The following is a 13,285-nucleotide window of genomic DNA, read 5'->3' on the forward strand; positions in this document are numbered from 1 at the left end:
AGCGCCTCTGGTCTTTTTTTTTGTTTTTTTTGGGGGGGGGGGGGGGGGGGGGGAAAGATGTCTGAAGCATGGTTTTTGCTATTTCATAAATGCCAGGACAGAGAAAGACAGCTCAGCTTGTTGATTACCAGGTCTGATCATGCTGGCTATTTTGAAAGAAAGTACATAAATAATTAACGACTGCAAAAGATATTAAGGACTAGTTATACACTGTGGAATTGTTTTCAAAGCAAATTACACTATTCTACAATCCCTTGATGAATAAAAATTAACAGTGTATAACAAGGTCCATATTCTGGTCCTGTGGACAGGTTACCATCAGTGGTCCCAACCCTGCCTTTGTTCAGCACCATTTGGAGTTCATGCGCCTCCATACATGGTTTGGACTACATATATGGATACTGAAGATATATTTTAAACTACGCACCTCACCTGTCCTTGATGCAGCCTCAGGGTAAGAGCAGTATTAGTCTATCAAAATAATTATGCAAGTTCACTTCAATTAAGGGAAAACTCTTTAGATTAAATATTAACAGAAAACAACATCCTTTAAAAGTACTGGGCACTTCTACACCTCAGTATAAAACCAGTTGCATAAATACTTGCAAGAGCCTTGGTTCCTTTCTCTCATATTATGTACTACAGTCTTGGTCCGACAGGACAGCATCCATTAAATGACTGCACAAAATCTTCTGATCACAGATGGATGAGTCTAAGCTGGAGAATATTTTTTTCCCAAAAAATTTGGTTTTCCAAATTTTACTAACTTTATTGAGTCCATTTTGGATCTGTAATTCCAGATATAAACTTGTATCTTCTGTTACACCGCTTTGATTTATGATTTCATCACTCATAAAAATAGAAGATTTTATTTTAATAATGTGAGAGCTTTATAGTATTATTAAGTATAAGAACACACGTCTAATTTTGATGCAGTCATTCTGAATAATGACCTTTAATAAACTTTGAGATCAACCTCAAAGAAAATTCTTGCACAGTTTTGGATAAAGCACTCTTTTTTTCAACTGTATCCTATTGTCTATGTATCTATTGCAACATTTATGTTCCTTGCTTTCCTCTTTCTGTTCCCTCTGTCTTTGGAATACAGAATCTTAGCAGTGGCGTGTTGTTATAGAGACCTCGGACTTCATGGACAACGTGAGTACAAGAAGCTGTACAACAGCCGCTCTCCGGGTGCTACCTGTCCTGCACCTCAGCAATCTCCTGCAAGTAAATACCCCACACTTGGTCATTGCTGAATATGATATGGAGAAGGTGAGTAGTGTATCAATCTGGAACGCAACGGGATGGGAAGAGGAGCACAGCAGCACTAAGCTCTTTGCAAGTGGAGGATTCATGTCAACATACAGCCCCTGGAAAACTAAAAAATCTAAAATTTGTTGAAACGATTCTACCAACAAAGGAAAGCAGGACTGCTTGTATCATAAGGGGTAAGTTTGTCAACTGAACCAAATGGGATTTTCATTTATGCCAGGAATGCTTCTGGCACAACGCAACAGGCAAGACAACAGGCTTTTTAAATTGGGCAGTCTCAAAATGCTTCAGCGTTAAAGCAATTAACATGTTAACCATTATTGCCATTATCCGGTCCCTACCACAATTACATCTCAGCATAGTTCCTGTTGATATCAAGATAAGAACAGGCTAATTTTTCAGTTTGAACACTGTATACATTAGCTCTTGAAGAGACCTGACACTGGCGAGGAAATAAAAATATTTATTCTGATGAAGTTGAAAACCCCTGGAGAGACTTCCACTTGCTGTGTGATGCTTCAAATGCACGTTATCTTTGTCTCCTTACTCCTTTAAGTCCTGCTTCATGCAGAGATGGGGTCTGCAAAATGGTTCCTACAGTTCTTCTCTATTGCATTGATTGTAATCACTGATCCTTCTCACAGCGCAAGAGATGATACGTAAAAACTCTCCTTGCATCTCCTAGTCAGAGGCTCTCAAGGAGAGGAAGGAGACACGGAGACTACCCTCACTGACCAGAAGAGTGCGGAGCTTTACACCTACACTACTACGGGTGCAGTGGGTGCTGCAGGGCACAGATGGGGCCTGAGAACAACTCCTGAGAGCCCGAGAAGGAGGAGGAAGGCTGGCAGGAAATCAAGACAAGGCAGAGATGCTGTTGCCTGATTAGGGGCATCACCCAGAAGATGCAGAAGGGAGAAGACTGGCTATTGTGGATCCAGCCTGGATGCTCAGCTAGATCACCAGGTTGCCAAGGTCATACTATCTTGTTTTCAACTCTGTGGGTGCGTTGCACTCGCTCCATTTAGATGGAAACCTCCACAGTGCTGCAGTGGCCTTTGCTGCCCCAGCACAGGGCTACTGAAGACATACACATCAGCTGTTGTCCATCTGGAGACTGCAGCTGGTCTGCAAGCAAATGGCCCCTTGCTGCAAAGTTTCCTGTCATGCACTCATTAAGCTGATGCTCTGACATTTGTGTTAGCTGCCTCCTGGTTTTTTAAACACGTTTTAAGCTTATTTTGATGTATAGTGCTAAGCAGCCTTGTCTTGCCAGTCTAGGAAACAGCCTTTTACCACCTCAGACAGTGTCAATGAGTCTATAGTGGTATTCAGTGGCGGTATCACTGCCATGAAGAACTGGCTCACAGCCCATACCTATGCAAGGTGCTGCATCGTTTCCTCAAACTACTCCACCAAAAAATCTGCATTTGACTCAGTCACTTTCTAGGCAAGCTACCACAAGGGCCGTCTTTATTCTTTGGCCCAAGAGCAAGGTGTCAGGTTATTTCACTGGCAGAATGCTTCAGCTGCCTGGTACATTTATGATACTGATGGATTCATTGCCAGATTACCTCTCAATGTGTTCATATATTTTAAAGAATTGAGAGGATGCCTACAAGCTTGGATGAGAGCTTTTATACGGATATTTTATCCTGAAGTATAATTATACCTGCAATGGCTTCCTAAGGTTAGAAGAGCAAGCCACATGCAATGAACCAATATTTGCAAAGCCAGGATGTCTTGTCATCTCAGAAACAGTCTCCTTACAGCAATAAAAAAATTGTAGACATAACAACTTTGAATTTTTCCTTTCACTCCCGTATTCACAAAACTGAAATCATGTTCCTATTTTCAAATTTCAAATCTTTGTTTGGAAAAAATACAAAACTTTCAGGTTTTTATATTTCTAATTTATGAAATTAAAGAAAACGGACAGCCACTTTCTTAGGAGCTTTTTGCAAAACGTTACTTCTGGATCAAGACAACGCCTTAAATTTTAAACCTGTTTCTTTCTTTGGCCGTTTTAACAACTGAATCTGAAGAAAAGGATTTATAATCAAATATCCAGTCATCTTGCCAAATTTATTATTATTAAGGCAACTCAAGTCATTAGATTTAAAGGATATTTCCTCACATTGAGACTGGAGAGTCTTGCTATAAAATAATGACTAATACAGACCAATGTTATTTACAAGATGAAATGAGATGTGAAGTCCTAGGAAACAGATAAAAGCTTTCTGTATACACAAACGTACGTATTTACACACACACTTATACACTGCACATACATATAAAGCTGTATAATGAGATACCTTAAATAAAAATTGCTATTTCATTACTTTAGAAACAGTACCTGTGATGAATATATATATATATAAGCAATGGATAATGACATGTCTGAAGATCTATTCAATTTATTATAGTCACTGAGAAAGACTATTTAAAGCATTTTAATTACCCAGTTAGACAAAATAAATATTTGACTTTAAGAACCCTTTAGCTGTGACTATTCACACCTTGATTCAGCTACTTAGAAATTAAACAGGAACACAAATTACTAGAACCACTCCAAAAATTAACAAAACATCTGTCAGACTGTCGTGTATTGATCTGAGATGAGAAATTCAATAGAAGTCAATGAGATCTGGCAGTGCTAAGTACCTGCTTCAAAATTCAAGCCGTGAGTCTGACGTCGTCTTTCTCCATGTTTATGGCATGACATGGTAAATTACGGACTACGTGGTATTCATGGCATTACAAGGCATTTTCAAAAGTGACCCTTTTTCAGTACATATGTTGCATCCTCTCCAAATTAAAATTTCTGTAAATTGAGTGTAGGAAAGTAACCGCTTCACAGACGGGCAGCTTGTGTGCCGTTCTCCGTCTAATCCAATATCCTCCAAAGTCAGCAGCAACGGAGCAGCATGTCATACCCAAAGGGTGGCATGTGCGCTTGCACTTACGGAGCCTTTCTCTTCTGCAAGATACTAGGTATGTCACCTTCCTTTCCCACCCTTCCCTGTCATAATTTTTCTCCTCTGTTCTTAAACTGAGAAGAAATTCTTCTTGAGTCTCACCACGGATACAGCCGCACGTGGACCAGCTGGTGTGCAAATGTCACATGTATGTGTGTTCGAGCACAGAAGTTCACCAACCATCCGTCTGTCTGTGTTCCCTCACGGTCTGTGGTTTTGTACACACATATACACATATACACATTTACACATTCGTATATATGTGTCTATATGTATTCACCGCTGACAGAGAGCATCAATAAAACAATACATGTTGATTGTAGCGCTATCACACCTACCTATGAAAAGTCGCTCTATCAGAATGGACTCACAGTTAAAAAGCGCATTTCCACCCAAGTCTAACTGCACCGTAGCCAGACCAAAGGACTGATATTATAAACTGCATGATATTTAAATAATTGTCTTCAATGAGACTACTGTGTGTGTAGAATAATTCACATGTGGAAACGTTTGCAGCTTTGGGCCCCAAACCACTTCAAATTTTTCATGCCACATCCTCTTTTAACACAGTTCACCTTTCTTGAAGTTTGAGATGGATCAAAAAGGCTCTTAGAACATATTTTTGTAGATTTTTTTTTTACAGGTTTAACTCTTCAAAATCTCCCCAAATTTCTTTGGCTGACAAAATGTGAAGTACTCTTTTATTTACAACCTCCAACAATGATTGTGTTTTCTTTCCAGAAAGCCTAGCCCTTTCCCCATTTCTGTTTGGGTTTTTTTTTTTTACCACCTGCAGATACTGGCGTAATCATCATGAAGTATCCATTTCCCTTTCGTACACAACTATTTTTTTCTGTTTTGAACGAACATTTGTAATTTCTTGCCAAATAATACATTATTTGCTAGACTGGATGCATAGAAGTGTATATGCATATATACATATTCCAAAATATTGAAAATAAATCAGTGTATATTTAAAAACATAACTATTTCAATAAAGAGTCTATACATCCATGTACATAAAATATCACATCCATACGTACATGTATGTGTGTTTGTATGTCTATATGCATGTATATAGACATGTGTGTGTTTATATACATACACACTGATATTAATTCATTTGCAGAAGAGTTTGCTACAGATTGCTATACAAAACACACGCATATTCAGGGCAAGGTATATTACTGTCATCTGAAAACCTGCATACATACTTTGCATCAAAGAATGGATGCATCACTGAAATTACCACAAATTTGTAAATTATTTTATTTCTACATATGGCTACGCGTGTGTATCTGCTGTGCTAAATCTGGATTTGCAGTAACCAAGGTATATAACTGATAGAAATTAGCATACAAATAAATTACATAGTCACACGTTGTACACAATTACATTTCTACTGCATATGCTGCCGTTAAAATTTTTAGACACATCTTTACAATATGTTACAATGATTTGTTGTTAAGGAGATGCATGAATTTATATTAGATCCCTCAGATGTGTGACACCATAAAATGTTAAAACTAACAACCTGGCAACTGTACGTACACACTTGCTTGTGCAGCAAAAGGGCTTCCTCTTTTTCAGAGCCCACTGCAGTGGGGTGGGCTGAGCTTTGTGTGTTTTGTCTCTAACCTGGGGTAGGACGGCACGCAACCTCATCTTCTTTGAATGGGTCCCTTAAACACAACCGAACAATCAATATAACAGTTTAGCTAAAAGATAATATAAGAATGACCCAGGTGATACAGCGTCCTCCTCAATGTTAAAAAGTCTTTTAAAATTGTCCTACCATTTCTCCACTGCCCTCCATGGATTCCTCACAAGAGCTCGAGGTAACTTCCAGAGATCTATTCAGTTTTAACTTTGCTCTGGTTTTATAAAGTGCCTACCACAAAATAAGGAGACTCGCAAGCCCAGATCTCCCCCTAACCTCAGGGGGAAGAGAAAGAGGTTCTGCATGTTCATTAAGTTATGTATTTGCGTAAGTTTGATTTCAGTGGGAGGTGAAGGTGGAAGAGGAAAATATTAGTTAGAACAGAATTAGCCAGTGCTTGATGGAAGCTTATTTTTGCACATTTTGTAATAGGAATGAAATTTGTTGAATTTATAATGATGCTTCAGTTGATCAAACAATTCACAATAGTGACTTCTAGCTAAAACATACTTATTCTTTTTTTGGCAGAGGGGGAAGAATGAATATTTACTGTATATCAATGATCAGTTTTGCTGTGACAAATGTTAAACTTCTCAAGTTAGTGAGCAAAACTAGTAAAGTAAGCAACAGTAATTGGGTTGGTTATTTATTTTATTAGACTGAGAAACTGGCTGACAGATTTAGCTTTTCCCCTTAGAATTGCCAGCAGCAGAAAGCTTTTTCTTCTCTCTGTATATATTAGACTGCTTAACGTCATAGTCCAGATTTTAGCCAGAAGGAAACTTCCATCTTTTTAAGTTCATTCTTAACTTTTCTCTCTGTGTGCATGCATGTACATTAAAATGTTTAAAAATTGGAGGTTTTGCTTGGAAATAATTTCAGTCACTTTGCAAGTAGAAGGTGTGATACAAAACATACAATATCATAAAAACTTCTCCTGTGTTTGCTGATTTAAGGTCTTTATCCTTTTGATTCGTTTTATAAATTAAAAAAAGGAGTTGCCTTCCACGATTACCCCACAACTCAGTACTCATGCACTGTGCTTGGCACAAGGATAACACAGGAGTTAATATGCATTTACAGGACAGGTAGGAAAATTTTTTTTCTCACTACATAGCCTCTCTAGATTTCCTTAGTTGTAGTAGATTAAACTGAACACAATAAATGGGCATACATACTTGCCTACATCAAATTGCCTACGTTCTATGAAAGACCAATTTCAAATGAACATGCTCTCAGGATTCCTTTTTCTTCCATACAAATTATACCTGGTTGTTCAGATTTTACATTGATGTATATCTTAGGCAAGCCATATGCCGGAGAAGAACATGTATTTCAGGGCCTGATCGCCTTTACTTTTCTCTGATTATGGTACAACCTTAATCTCCTGTCACTTTTGTATAAAACGTAATACTGCAGACAGCATTGGGGCATATGGAAGAGGTTAAGGGGAGAAAAGCCTCTACTCTTTGCCACCAAAAGCAATATATAAATCCTTCTCACTCGTTCCTCAGCTCCGTGTTTTGAGAAGCCATTTCAAGTACTTAAAGCTGACATCTATTTGGCTTTCGGTTGGTTTAAAGATCATGCAAATCCCCACACTATGGTAAATCTTAATGCAGAGTTTCTATTTTTTCAGTGGGAAACATAGAAAGTTTTCCTTGATTTTCTTGATTTTTACATATTTTGCATTAGAACGATCACATATATGAAAAGAGAGATATTTTAGAGGAGAGCTACACTTGAACCTGATAAGAACATTTCTCATGCATTATTTTTGAATCCTGGTGGACTTGATTCAGACTCAGAGATATTTTACCCAACAGCTTTTCATCCAGAATTAAAACTCCATTGAAAGATACATTAATTTAAAAACTTGCATTTAAATTGATGGAAACAAAAGAAATTACATGAGAGTTTTTTAAGACAGATGTTTTATGTATTGAGAAAAACACAAGGACACAGATGATGGGAGTAAGTTAATAGATAATTCAGTATGTCATTAATTCAATGACTTTGAACTCTGAAGACTTTACCAGTTTTTAAGCATCGTCATTTAACGAAAAAAAAGGCAAGCTGCAAACTATGTGTCCACAGGCATGTCTATCAACAAAAGGAAAGGACATTTTTCTTGTGAGAGTGAGAAGTTTCACATCTTCCAATGACCACGAGCACAGGACACTATCAAAACAGACCCCTAACTACACAGAGGTCTTGGTCTCACATTTGCATATTAGGAAAGCCAGTCTCATCTATAGTTTGACACAAACCAGGATAACCTTCAACAGCAACTCACTGTCACTCACGAGGGAGAGAGGTATCACCAGGTGGTATAACAACCTCAGAATGGGCAAGCGACAGTTATTAGGACTGGCACTCCCTACTCACACCTGTGTGTCACAAGCAGCATTGAGCACAAGTAGGTAACCACAGCCCTTCATGCCAGCTTCTGCCAGGAGAGGTGTTCGTTCCCTTTCTGGCACATGCGTGCCATAGGGTCTTTCCTATGTGATAGGTCACCACTGCTTCCCATTGGGGAAAACCCCAAACCATACCAGAATCCTTGTGGGGTTTCCAGCAAGTTCACGCATTTCTTCCAGTAAAGACAAGCATGCTAATTTCAGCCCCAGCCTCATCCTTTAGGAATTTACACTTCTCCTTGGCTTCTGTAACCGAAGACCAATTATGACTCCTTGTGCAAAAGAAATATGATGCAGACAGAGCGAGAAGTGATTGTCCAGGGTGGGAAAGATCAAGAATCAAACAAATGCAGGGCACAGCTACAACAGGACTAGGACACGCAAGTACTCCCATACCCGTTCTGCAAGGAACGGTGTAAGTGTTCAGACCATGTTCTCAGCTGTCCTCCAGCTGCTGTGCCCGTGGTGACAGCGATACTCCGGCACAGCCTCCAGCAGAACTGGACTGGGTGACTGCTGGGACTATTGCTCCCTGCTACTTTGGCAGCTGCTCATTTTAGACCCAGTAGCCGTGATTTCCAGTGCTCACACTCACTGCTGCATTATACAGATTTTGCTGGTTCCAAATCCCTCCCCTTCCACTGCAGACTGACACCTTGGGAAGTTCTTCCAGTTCTTCAACGACATAAAAATTGAAGGAGAACAAAATTCTGCCAAGCGCATGTGAAACTGCACTTGGTTTTGTGAAGAACTATTAGTAGGATACAGCCGACAAATTTTGCTTTGTTGTACTTGTGTGATCCTGTCCGTTATTTTAAAGCCGTAACATTTTAACAGTGGGCTTGAGACTGCTGCAGCCAACCTCCTTTCTTACTTACTATGTTGGGGATATCCCAAACCATTTTTTTCAGCTGTAAGCTGTGCTCATTGCATGGAAACATCAGAAAACTGCTGATTTAATAAAACCACACACTGCTGGGCCTACTTTGGAAATGATGTTAAGCTGTGTAGTGTGATGCCTGAAATGTCACGTTCAGACTTCGAAAAAGGCAAGTTGCACAGTTACTTCTTTTATTTGTTTTCAAACCATAAACAAAAGCATTACTAAAAATTCTGCATTTTTTCATTGTATGGTCAATGCCAAATCAAATTAATCACTTGAACGGTGCATTTAGTAACATTTGACTGTTTCTTAACAAAAACTAACGAATCACAGCACCAACATTTTACAAAGAAAATGGGGGGTGTTTGCTTTATAGAGAAGAGATATTTTTCATTGAAAATCCTTTTCATTTAAAGCTCCTAACCCAGCCACTGCTAGGCATCTAGAGCTGCACCACAAAAGCAAGGGGAGAAACAGCAGAATTTCATCTCCCTTTCTGTGTGTCCTCCTGGCTGGTTATCAGAAAGTGTCACTGAGAAAAGCTCCTTGAGATCTTCCTCTGGTGCAGACCCACTCAAGACAGGCCAAAGGTGCAGCCTGCAAGACAGTCACCACAATTTCTGTTCATTACCTGTGTCCTCTGCGTATACTGCAAAGTGCCCACTGACATCTTTAAGGATTTATATGGCTTGCCGTGTACAAGAGATTGCCTCCCTGATATTGGTGGCACCGGCAGATGTTACCAGCTGATGTGAGTTCAGCATCAGTCTCTCCATTGCTGGGTTTATGCTGCAGGGAGAGTGCTTTCATTTCATCCCCAAATTCACACTCCCAATGGAGCACCTCAGCCAGGATTTGTTAAAATTCAACATATAAATATTTGCTTAAGAAAGCTGGTCCCCAGGCTGGAAAAGTATTTCCAGGAACTTTCTGGAAGCATAGTTTCAACTTCATGGGTTTACTGTGCTGCATGTGGTATAGGAACTGATCTCTGATACAAGCCATCATGTGAGGCCTGATGCTCTTCTACTATGAGACTATCTTACACATGGTAAAATTCCCTTAAAATGGGACTAAATTACAGTAGTTTACAGCTGCTTTGCCTTGCTGATGGACTATGATTTTGTGTCTTGATATACATGAAAAAAAATTAAAAATTTTAACTCTTTGCTCTGGAACTTAGATAGTAAGTAGAGATTACTTATAAAACCACAAATTCTCTATAAATACAAAACTACTATTTTTCTGGTTTGCAGCACCTAATCTAGTGAATATAAAATCTGGTGTTACGCTTCGCCGAGGCCGACTCTCAACTTAGCAGGTAGCAAGTGCGCATGGGGCTTTTCTACCCTGCTGTAACTGCCCAAGTCTCAAATGTGGTATTTGTACCAAGTCTGTACCCTCTTTCTCTGGTAAATTGGACTTCACTTGTATGATGCCTCTTCAGACCTGTCTCTGAAAAACGAGATTAAACCCCGTTCTAAAGTCAAGTAAGTGTAAGTGTATGGTCTTTTCTACAGGAACATTTTTAAATGTCCATTGACCTAAATGGTGGGGGTTGGAAATGTGAAATACAAAGCAGCACAACGCAATGCTCAATTCCACCTTATATTGACAGCAGCAGCGGACGGGTATGCCCTGACCAAAAAAAAAAAAAAAAAAGTGACAGATGTGCCTGTTAACAACTAACTAATCTCATTTATATGCAAGACACCGGCGGCGGGGTTGCCCGAACCAAAAAAAAAAAAAAAAAAAGTGACAGATGTGCCTGTTAACAACTAACTAATCTCATTCATCCTACCTTTTTTCCTCTGCGAGTATTTTCTTCAGGATAAAACCCGCGTTAAAGCTGGCCTCCTCCAGATGCCATGGCCCCATTCCCACCCCATCCACAGGTGGAAACACAGCTGAAAGAAGTTAGAAAATCTTACAGCCATGTTCAGATTTTTTGCAGGGACCTGTGTCAGAGGGATGGTTCAGGCCTCTGTGTGCTCCCTCCTCATTCACCTTTTAGATTAACTGTGTCTCACTGGCAATGTGACAATACCATCCAAGTGCCACTGGAGCATTGTAAGAGGCAAGTTTTGTAAACAGACTCTAGAAATGGGTGTGCACAGATGTGCGCACATGCACGCACACACATACTGCTCTCTAAGGGGATCCCGCACCATGAGCATGCCACGGTTGGCTCAGACAGCAGAGGAGGAGAAGCCGTAGGGGTGAAATGAATGCAAAGAGTCACGGCTGCGGCCATTCAGACAGCTAACAAAGCCCTACCATCTCAGAAGGTGACAGAAGTGCTTCTTAGACCCAGCAGGGCCAGGCAGCCGCTGAAACCAGAGACAGTGACAGATACGTTGGCAAATTAAAAACACTTGGAACCTCACCTTAGTCCTAGGAACATAAATTTCACCTTTCTCAAATTTTCACGATAAAATCAGCTCAATTTACTTGGGAACATTTGAGATTAAGCAGAACAGTTTTCTCATAACCGTGGTGAACTTCACAAATGGGGAAGAAAGACGTCCTTTGAGGTGTTGCAGGTTTACACATGCCTATCTCTCCTGGGTTCATCGTTCATACAACAGCATGAGGATGAGAACCAGACCCACCATCTTTAGAGTAATTCTCACTTTCTCTCTTTTTTTTACATCAGTTAACGTGGAAAATACTGGCATGGTACAGCTCATCACACCCCTCTTTCTACTTTTACTCAAGGCCTTTTTGTGCTGAAGTGGAAAACAATTCTGGAACAAATGAAAATCCAGAAGACACACAACCTGGCGCATGATTAGACCACTGCTTCGCAGAATATCACAATACTGAGCATTTAACGGATGGTATTAAAACATGATTCAATTAATTACATTAATCAATTTCACAAACTTATTAATAAAACTAAAGATACTGACTTTGATTCAGAATACCAATTTACATTAAGACTTTTAGGGAAAAAAAAAAAGAAAGTGCAAAGGACTCACCAGATGCAGGAAGCTGAAAGCGGCTGTTGGAAATAAACGTTACGGAAGTCAACTATTCTAGATGAGATAGAGGAAGAAAAAAAGAAGAGTGGCGTTCTGTGTTCTTTTTCAGATGGACTTCTTTTTTTAGCAGATTAGAACAATTATATTATTCAGAGAGAAAAAAACAAAACAAAACAAAGCAGAACGTCAAGAGGTAACCAGAGACCACTGCACATACGGGCCCTATTAGTCCTGGCAGCTGGGTCTATCTCATCCGGAGGCAGCAGTGACAGCAGACCCAAAGGTAGTGTGACGAGAAACAGCAAGTGGTTTAGGGTAAGTCTACTTCCTGGTGAGAGCTCCTCGGCATGGCCTGTGTGGGTTTTGTGGTGGGTTGGTATATGAGAGTACACGTCTTTCTCTCTTTGGTGACTATGGGAGCAGATGTAAAAACCTTGATGATGGGGGAGGGGGACAAAGCCTCCAGGCTGCAGTAAAGCTTTCTCTTTGCACTCTGCTGCTCCTACAGAGGATGCCTCTCTGCTACAGCGGCTGCTGGCATAGCACAGCCCAGCAGCAACTCACATGCTGGGAGAAAAGGAGCCAACCAGCAACTGCCCAGCAGTGCTACATGTGGTTCACACCTCAGTAGCATGAACAAGACCTGGGATATTTTTAGGCAAGCTTGAATATGGCCCTGCCTTTAAAAAAAGAAAGTATACATGCTTAGCTGACTTCGTGCAAAACCCAAGACAGGCACTTTTGGGCTGATTCAATGTTGGTTTATAAGGAATTGTCACAATTCAGTGAGGATTCCCCCAGCAGAATTTGTTTGTGAGGATTGACCAGTATCATTTTACTAGCATACACGTCCTCTCTTCTGCCAGCACAAGGAGAAGGGACTACGGGAGTGGAGACTCCTGCCTTTCCCAGCACAGACAATTTGAGTTAGCCAGACTCTCATCACTTCCCACTTCCCTACCAGAACATTGAAAGCAAAGCTCTGATGATAGTTTCAGGATTTCAAGTGCCAGGTCTATACTTCAGGAGCTGTGAGTACAAGAGATGGTCCACTTTGGTTGATCAGGCAATCAGGCTGCAGGGAA

Source organism: Buceros rhinoceros, unplaced genomic scaffold (genome assembly GCF_000710305.1).
Source record: "Buceros rhinoceros silvestris isolate BGI_N320 unplaced genomic scaffold, ASM71030v1 scaffold19203, whole genome shotgun sequence".
Taxonomy (NCBI): Eukaryota; Metazoa; Chordata; class Aves; order Bucerotiformes; family Bucerotidae; genus Buceros; species Buceros rhinoceros.